Genomic DNA, 9,608 nt, shown 5'->3' with positions numbered 1-9,608 from the left:
CTCATCAATGAAGATGGTATGTGTTCATGACCACAATGCCTTTCTGGCCCAAAGAACTCCCATTTATTCTTCAAAACCCCATTAAAAAGCCTCCTCCTTTGTGACGCATTTCTACATTTCCTGAAGCAAGGAAAAATGCTTCTTCCTCTGAACTCCTATCGCCTCTTGCATCTTTCTATTGTTGCACTTGTCATATTAAGATTTAATGATCTCTCTACCTGTCACTAGACTCGGAGCCCTGAGTTCAGGGCCTGCATCTTATTTATCTTTGTATTCCTGGGGTCTGGGGCACGGACTGGGCATGAAGTAGGCTCCCAATAAATGCTCTGACTGACAACATGAAAATGAGGGCAAATACGAATAAACACAGGATGAGTGAAGATACCTGCCTTGCACTTAAAAACCAAAATTCTAGGGGCGCCCGGCTGGCTCAGTGGGTTAAGTGTCTGACTCTTGGTTTCAGCTCAGGTCATGATCTCATGATTTTGTGAGTTCAAGCCCTGCATCCAGCTCTGTGCTGACAGCCTGGAGCCTGCTTGGGATTCTCTCAATCCCCCTCTCTCTGCCCCTCCCCTGCTCACACTGTCTCTCTGTCTCTCAAAAATAAACCTAAAAAAGGAGAAAAACCTAAAATTCTAGCAGAACAGATCACCTTGCACAGTTAATAAGAGATTGACTTCGGATAGGCGTTGTGACTGAGGTTTGACCGGGGTCCTACGGGGATGTAGAGCAGGGGAGGGGGCTTTCTTAACCACACTGCTCGGCGTGTGCCGGGCAGAGGGGGGCCACACCCTGCTCAGTGCCCCATCCCTAGCCCAGACCCCAGAGAGGGCACTCGAGTGGTCCCCTTGGGCTCCTTCCCTTATCATATTTGGAAACAGGAAGATCCTCCACTTGATGGAGGCTAAGATTCTGTTTTCATTTCTAGACGATGCTGGTGCTGTCACCTATGAGACAGGTAACTGTCCTTGTGTTGTCAGGGCCCAAATCACAAGACGGGAGAGTCTCCAGAGGAGCCCTGTGCATTGGGTGACTGCTGAGCAATGGTGTGGCCGCCTCAGCTGCCGTGCGTCTGTGGCAGTTTGGCCTGTAGGCCAGCGGATCACTGCCAAGGTCAGGATTCCCTGGGTCACCGCCCTCTGCACTGGAAGCAGAATAGACTGCCCAGTGTGCCTGCGCTTCAGGACGAAGCGGGCTCCCGATTCATCAAGCCAGGAGTCCTAGGGGATGGGCAGAGGTCAGCCAATCAAATAAATGGGTACAAGAGAGCCGAGGCAGGCGGTGGGAGTTGGCAAGCAGAGGCCAGGCGTCAGAGGGCCCAAGGTTTGAGACAGGAGACAGGAGGCAGAAACAGGCAAAGTGGGGGGGTCTGGGGCAAGAGCCAGGAGAGGGGTCCAGCTTGCAGCTGAGTTTAATTCCTCCTGGTGGCACGCTAAGGAAGACGAGGGCCCAGGGACGGGAGGGGGCCTGTGTGGCTCATTCGCTGGGCAGAAGGGCAGAAGGGAGAAGCCGGCGGGCTGACACCGGCCATTAGGTGCCACATTAGGTGGCATGTGGCTGCAGTCTTCCCCTGAGGGCATCCTCCGAAGGTCTCTCAGTGGGGATGCAACTCTGGAGCTGCGTGACTGCTCTGCTGGGTCATTCGAGAGGGAGAATTTCCTTTTGTCTTTTCTCATTTTCCTGCACAGGCCAGGGCTCATTTTCTCTGTCAAGGAGATCAGTTCTACTCTTCATCCGTGTGTCTCCATATTCCCTGCGCGCCTTACGCAGGCATCTCATGAGTCAGGACGTCAAGGTCTGCTTGAAATTGTCCAACCCCACACATCCAGTCCCCAAAGGTTCCTTCAGGAAGGTAGCCTCAAGGACTGAAGGACAGGATGTACAAGACAGTCAAGAGAGTCCTCGACTTCCAGGAGAGGAAGAAAGCCTGGGGGCGGGGGTTCTTTGGGGCATGTCCTCATCTTGGCTCTGTCCTCTCCAATCCCTCCAATGTTGGGCAGATCCCAGGGCTGAACGGGGCAGGACACTGGGAGAGGCCAGGAGGGAAGAGCCCGTGAACTCCAGCGGAGTTCCCGTGTGATCACGGGTCTAATTCCGTGTGCCCCATTCAAGGACGTCATTGAGCTGGAGAGGGAAGCCCGTGAGCCTATGGAGTGGGCCTTGTGTGCAGACTTTTTGGGCTAAGCTGGGAGCCAGAGCCAAGGCTGCATCAGAGACAGGGAGCCTGGTATGAAGTTTCCTTCAACAGGCAGAGGAAGCCCAAGGCATCCTTTTATTGGCTACTGGGTAAGACAGGTGGGAGCGTGGGACTCAGTTCAGGAGCTTGACCACTGCATTCTCCTCCAGGAAGATTCCCCGATAACCCTAGAAGGAAACGATCTCACCTAGGGGTTTACCCTGCAGCTTGACTTTTCCACGGTTACAGATATGTGTCTCCATGTCCTACCATCCACAGGCCCAGTACCTGCTCCAGTCCTGCCCATTCTCTGGTGTCCAGGGTGCGCAGCTTGGGACCCGGCCTGACCTAGTACCGGGTGAGCATTTCCTACATGGAATGACTCACCTCTTGCCAAGGTGCACTGCCTTGGGGGTTGGTAGTAGAGCCATAGAACAGTCCAGAATGCCACTCAAAGGACCTGGCTTCTTCGATTTCTCACTTGCTACATGGGCATAAGTATCCTCTCTCCCCAACACACAGAGTGGTACAAAGAACACATAAGAAACTGAATGTCACACATGAGAAAGCCACCAGCAATCCTAGTGAGAGGTGGCGTCGAGTCGTGGTCAGGGCCTGAATTCTGTCACCAGGCACCCACAGAGTAAATCTGGCTCTGTCGCCAGAGAGATGTATGACCCGGGGCTGGACGCTGGGCTTCCCTGTGCTGCACATTCCTCATCTGTAACATCACTTGTCCTGAGGATTCCATGAAAGAATTGACATCAAGCCCCTGGAGCAGTGCCTGGGTGTAGATAGTGGAGGCAGGGGTGATCTGTGCTCCAAATTTAGGCACCCTTTTCCTGATTTTGAATTGCCTGCATTACCAATCTTAAAGACCTAGAACGGGGTGCCTGGGTGGCTCAGTCGGTTGAGCGTCTGACTTCATGATCTCACAGTTCGTGAGTTCAAGCCCCACATTGGGCTCTGTGCTGACAGCTCAGAGCCTGGAGCCTGTTTCCAATTCTGTGTGTCCCTCTCTCTCTGCCCCTCCCCTGCTCATGATCTGTCTCTCTCTGTCTCTCAAAAATAAATAAATGCCAAAAAAAAAAAAAAAGACCTAGAGCGTTCTATGCTCTATAAGCAGTCTTGGTTCACAGAGGAGCAAAGACGGAACAGGGCAGCACGGCCTCCAGTAGGGAGTTGGGCGGACCCAGATCTGGCTCCTTCTATTCTAGCTCCAGGTCATTAATTCTTCCAGCAGCCGGTCTTTGTACCAGGGAGTCAGGCCTAAAGCACAGGCCCTTTGGATGAGAGCATCCACTTCTCTTTGGCACTGCAGGCCTCTTGCCATTTTTCCTTGAATATTTTCTAATCGTATTCCTCGCCTTCCCCTACACATTCTATAGTTGCTTGGAAGCCAGAATTGAGCAGGAAGTGGTCCATACCTGTGTGAAAAAAGGAAAGTGGATGTTGAACAAATAATTATCAGGGTGCCGTGTATTCTCAGAACCGTGCAGAATGTTAGGACAGCACATAGCAGGGCTTCGCGACCTGAGAACCGGGGCCAGAGAGGCCTCCAGGGTTAGCCAGGAAAAGCAGGGGTGGAGAGTGTTCTGCATAGAAGAGCAGCATGTACAAAGGCCCGGTGCGCACCAAGAACTGAGTGATCCTCACTCATGGTCTGAGTTCTGTATTATGGTCTCAGGATGCTCCTGTGCTTGTCTGGTGTTTGATCACTGCATCCATCTCACCATTTGTGGGGTCCTCCTTTTTCTCTTTATCTGTGGCCCCTGACATGAGCCTTTAGTCTGGAACAAGGTTAGTAAGTCTTTCTAGAAAGGACTACTTGGTAAATACCTTAAGCCTTGCAGCCTAAGAAGCCTGCTTTGCAATTCCAGAAGCCACCTTTGTAAGTGTGGAAGCCGCTATAGGCACTCCGCAAATGAATGAGTGTGGCTGTGTGTCAATAAAACTTTATTTACAAAAACAGATGGTGAGTTGTATTTGGCTCATGAGCCATAGTTTGCCAACCTCTGGTCTGGAAGGGAAGACAGCCATTGACCAAATCATTGTAACTGGCATCATCATTTTTCTCCCACGGTGGCCAATGTGGAAACTCTAAGGAGCTCAGTGCAGAGGCTTGAGTCGCTCATAGTCATTAGTTCGTGAAACATCTCTCGCTGTCCCTGCCAGGCTCCACTTCTCACCAGTATGCTTGCCCATCCTCCTTCCCATTCCCCTCTTTTCACAGACGACTGTCTCAGTGCATCTGCTCTGCACCCTGAAATCATATGCATATCTCTGAAGTATGTTGCTCTGTGTAATGTATTTTTAAGTTATGTAAATGCACTTCTTTGCTTCTTACTTCTTCTGCCTGTTCGGCACTGCATTGATTTTATTTTTTTAAGTAGGCTTCAAGTCCCGCACAGAGCCCAATGCAGAGCTTGAACTCACAACCCTGATATCGAGACCTGAGCTGACGTCAAGAGTTAGATGCTTAACTGATAAGCCACCCAGACGCCCTTTGGCACTACGTTTTTAAAATCTAATGCTGTGCGTACATCTGGTTCTTTGCTTCTAAATGCTGCAAAATTTTTCACATTGTACATCACTAAACTCTCCTGATTCATCTCCCGGGTGATGACCGCTGTGTTTGGTGCTAGCTCTTTGTCTCCGCAACAGGGTCACATCATCCCCAAGTGCAGGTGCCCATATCAACCCTTCCTCATTGGCATACTCTGCTGTCATAGCTTTTGTCCCTTGGATATCTGCTTCCCCCCTGGACTGTGAGGTCTTGAGGTCTGTTGTCAGATTGTTTTCTCTACCTCGGAGTCTAGTCAAGATGACCCATACTTTGGAGAGCCAAAAGTGTTTGGTGAACAAAATCAGTCTTTGAGGAGAATACTCTGTCAGGCACCTTTGGGCCTTCCCTACAGTCTAGCAGAGCCCCTGGTGTCTCCTGATTATCTTCCAGCAACAGATTGGTCACAGCCTTCACCCTGGTGGCACCTTTGTTCGTAGGACCCTCCCCACCACCCCCTCAAAGCACTTTCCCATGACTGCTTCCTGTTTAGTGACATGTTGACCATTTCAGGGGCTGATTTCATTTCATGTTGTAAACTCAGGGAGTATAATGGTTACTTTGATGTGTCAACTTGGCTAGACCATGGTACCCAGTTGCTTGGTCAAACACCAGTCTAGATGGCACTGGGAAGATATTTCTTAGAGGAGATTGTGTTGAAACCAAGACACTGGGTAAAATGGATTAGCCACTGTCATGTGGGTGGGCCTTGTCCAGTAAGTTGAGGGCATTAACAAAAGATTGAGGTCCCCCAAAGAAGAGGGCAGTCTGCGTTCAGATGGCCTTGGGACTCGAGATGGCTGCATCAACTCTTTCCTTTGTCTTCAGCCTTCTCGCTTGCCCTACAGATTTTGGACTTGTCAGCACCCACAATCACCCATGATCCTGTGGTGATCCACTTTTCAGTGAGCCAGTTCCTTAAATTCTCTCTTTCTCCCCTCTATAGGTCTGCTCCTCTGGAGAATGCTACTAATATGGGGAGAGCCAGAATAAATCTATTCTGGAGCAAGATCTTTTTCATGACATTTAAAGCCTCAAGGGGGTTTCAGGAGACTCCATCTGTGACAGTATCTAAGATTCCTCCCAGCAGACTGCCACCACGCCCAGCTCAGGTACCAGATGATGATCCTGAAATTTGGGTTGAACCAGTGGGATGCAACAGAGACTCACATTAATTCTCTCCTATGTCTGGCTGTAGATTGTGCCAACCATCCCGTTGATCTGGGGACTGATTCTCATCTAAGCCTTGATCAATATTAATTGCCTATCAAGCCAAATTTAGCCATGACACAGAAGTCACAACAACCAGCCTCAGAAGGCTCTGGCGCACACCCTTCAGAGCAGACAGCACCAGAACGTGGTTAGGAGGGAAGATCCACCAGCTGATCCCTAGTATTTTCTAAGTTTATGGAACATCAGTTACTGTGTTTGTACTGTGACACCGAAGCCTGTGCTCATCCTGCTGTGTCCTGACTGAGTTCCACTCACTCACTCACTCACTCACTCATTCATTCCTTCATTCACTCATCAAAATCAGAGTATGTTCTTGGTGTGGGGAGATCTAGAGTTAGATGTTTTCTTCTTCTTAAAAGGCTCACAGACACAGAGGAATCTGGATGGTGAGACGGTCCTGCCTGGAGGTGCGTGCAAAGCAAGCACGGAAGTACCAAAAAACTGTTCTTTCCTCGGAGTGTTGGGGGTCAGTGCTTTATGATTTATTGTTATTTTTTAAATTTTATTTTATTTTTTAAGTAGGTTCCACACTCAATGCGGGGCTTGAACTCACAACCCCAAGATCAAGAGTTGCATATGCCAGGTGCCCTGGGTGTTCAGTGATTTAAATGACAGGATGTGTGCACTTGAAGGGGGTCGTGATGGCACTGGGGAGGAGGAGCTAGCCAGGAGGATCCCAGAGGAAAGAGGACATAGCAGGAGAGCACGTCCAAGGCCCAGTGGGTAGGGGTGCAAACCCTGTGCTTATGGCTGAGGCCATTGACAGTGTGAAGAGGGGAGGGGCATGATGCCAGAGACGCAGGCAAGACCTTGGAAGGTGGTGCTGAGCTGTCGGACTTGGGACCACCTGGGGTTTTTGTTGAGGGCCGAGACTAGGGCGAGGAGAGAGAGGAACTTACTCGAGGTGCAAAATCTGAGGAGGGCCAAACAACTTCGACACCAAGATATAGAGCATCAGACATCAGCGGAAGCATATCCGTGATGAGCAATGGCGCAAACTTATAAAGAATCTGACCTTGTACTTGCATGATCCACCTCTCACCCTGGCCTGTCTCTGTTTCTGTTAAAAATCCAGGTTCCTGGATCTGCCTTGGACCTACTGTCTCAGACTTTGCAGGAGGAGCCCTATTCTTTCCCAGGGTCTGGGGTGGCTTTTATGGTGTATTTCTTCCTCTTAAATTTGTCCACGGCCAGTAACCACCTGCAGGCACTTGGTGAACATAGAGCTTCTCACCTCACTCTTGGACCTTCTGCATCCACACAGGCGGCACAGGGACCTGGTATCGAGGGCCCCGGGCTTCACACTGCCCAGGCACGAGGGCAAAGAGCAGTGGTGGCAAGGAGTGTTTTATGCTAATGGGTCCCAGCTTTGGGGAGGTCACTCTAGCAAGCCCAGGTAACAGGCACTCTTTTGGATGAGGTTTTCAGCTTTTCAGTTTCCAGATGGGAAAATATCCTGATTGTTCAACACTGTGCGGGTATTACCTCCTTGCAGTAGCTGCTCCGGGAGGGCTCTGGAAGAAAGCTCTACCTCCTGGCCAGACAGCCAAGGCCCTGCACACCTCGTACCTCCGCCTCCAAGCTCCTCCCGGTTGGGGCGGCCGGTCTGTGAGCATCCACTGACCCGCCTGGCCGCTGTCTCCTTGCCGACTTGGGCGGATCCCTCTGCTGAGTGCCTTTCTTGGTTCCCTCTCCCCTCCTCTCCTCGCTGCTCCATCCTTGAGGCTCAGAGGAGACCCTTCCTCCCCCAGGAAGCACCCACACCCTTGAAGGGCTCTGGCTAAGCTTCTCCATCCTCAGAAGTCAGGTCCACACCGCTCCCTCTGACCATCGCTGCTCTGCCTGTGCCCTTGTTCCCTTGGGTGTTTATCAGAGCCTGGAAACCTCCTCCTTCCTTCTGCATCCCCAGAGTGTCCCTCCTGAAGCTGAGAGACGCTCCGGAGAGTTCCTGGGCTTCAGAGTCTGCAGCCTTGGACCCAGCGCTCAGCTCCACCTCGTGTGAGCACGGGTCACCTTGGAGAAGTCTACTGCCCTTTGGTTTCTTGTATATTCTTTCATATATATTTCATATATATATATATATATATATATATTGGTTTCTTACATTCTTTCATAATATAGTTCCCTCGGTGGGGGTAGGGGGGTGAGACTCAGAGGAGACCATGTAAAACGCAAGGTCGGAAGGCATCACACTCATGAAAATAGGGGGACCTCTCCTCTGGCTGCCCGTGAACCAGTCCCCAGTGAGCCGCGAGCCACAGACAGTCCGCACCAGTCTGGGGAGGCCAGCACCTCCTGCTTCTGCAGCACTGACCATGGACGTGACGCTAGCTGTCTACTCCTTCCATGAGGAGGGCAAACCCAGGGTACAGGTGTTCTGAAGAAGCTTATTTATCCCTTACTTTAATCTAAAATAAGAAATTTTAAAGTAAAAAAAAAAGGCATCCAGATTGAAAAGGCAGAAGTAAAACTATCTCTAATTGCAGGTAACATTATCTCATAAAGAGAGAATCATAAGTAATCTACTAACTATCAGAACTAAGATATTTTGGTCAGGTTGCAGAGTAAGAGATCAATATAGAAAAATCAATTGTATATCTATACACTAGCAGTGAACATCTCACAAATGAAATGAAAAAACAGTTCACATTTATGATGTCATCAAAAAGAATAAAATACTTCAGAATACATTTAAAAAAATAAGAAATTTTACAAGGATTGAGGGTGAGGTGAAGAAAGTTTCTTTTAAATTGTTTTTAATGTTGATTTTTGAGAGAGAGAGAAAGAGAGAGAGAGACAGAGGAGGGGCAGAGAGAGAGGGAGACACAGAATCTGAAGCGGGCTCCAGGCTCTCAGCTGTCAGTGCACAGCCTGACACGGGGCTCGAACCCATGAACCGCAAGATCACGACTGGGGGTATTTTCTCCATCACTGGAGTCTTCCACGGAGAACAGAGCCTCTCTAGAGGAGCACTCTTTTAGGAGAAGCAAATGCTGTCAGAGCCACACAGCCTGCAGCAGGTGTGTGGGAGGTGCCAGGGGGCCCAGGCTGGAATGGGGGGGACCCAGCGCCCAGATACCCGGCCTCTCTGGTGGGTTCTGCTGCCAGATGTTGGGGTGAGCTGAACAGATTTGGTGGAGGTTTCATCTGGGCAAAGACAGAGTCAGGAGGGGCTTGTTTCTTTGTGTTTCGACCCTGCTGATGAGCATGGATGGAAAACTCAATTATCAGCGAGGTTAGGAGCAGGGCGGGAGGTCAGGGCCTAACGGCCGGCTCTTCCTCTGGGCGCTGAGAGACTTGATCTCCTCTCTGCCGCTCCAGGAGGAGGATGCATTGATCAGAGTCAAAGGTCATGTGTCATCAAAGGCGGTCCAGGAATAAAAGGAGTCCTTCCCAAGGATTCTAGAATGGCCCCTGAAAACCCAAAGTGATTCACTCCTCTCGTAAGCTCAGATGTGCCTTATACTCAAAAAGTCGAGAATTCTTGTTGCAAAATTCGCAAGAAAACATTGCTTGATCTGAGGGTAGCTTTCAAAGATTTAAGATTTGAAGGGGGAGGGGTTGGAAGCATTCTCTTTCTATCCTCCTCGGCCAAGAATTCAGAGCCCTCTGGGGGAGAGACTACACATGTCTTCC

The 9,608-nt window shown here is 50.2% G+C and overlaps 1 long non-coding RNA gene across 1 annotated transcript; it reads left to right on the top strand.

Moving 5' to 3' along the window:
• Positions 1–5,698: 5,698 nt before the first annotated feature.
• LOC115289186 lies at positions 5,699–8,062 on the top strand. Its single transcript, XR_003907448.1, has 3 exons — positions 5,699–5,851; positions 6,332–6,438; positions 7,724–8,062. It is a non-coding gene; the product is annotated as an uncharacterized LOC115289186 (long non-coding RNA).
• Positions 8,063–9,608: the final 1,546 nt, after the last annotated feature.

The sequence above is a fragment of the Suricata suricatta genome, chromosome 4 (genome assembly GCF_006229205.1).
Source record: "Suricata suricatta isolate VVHF042 chromosome 4, meerkat_22Aug2017_6uvM2_HiC, whole genome shotgun sequence".
Taxonomy (NCBI): Eukaryota; Metazoa; Chordata; class Mammalia; order Carnivora; family Herpestidae; genus Suricata; species Suricata suricatta.
This window is presented reverse-complemented; position numbering and strand designations above follow the sequence as displayed.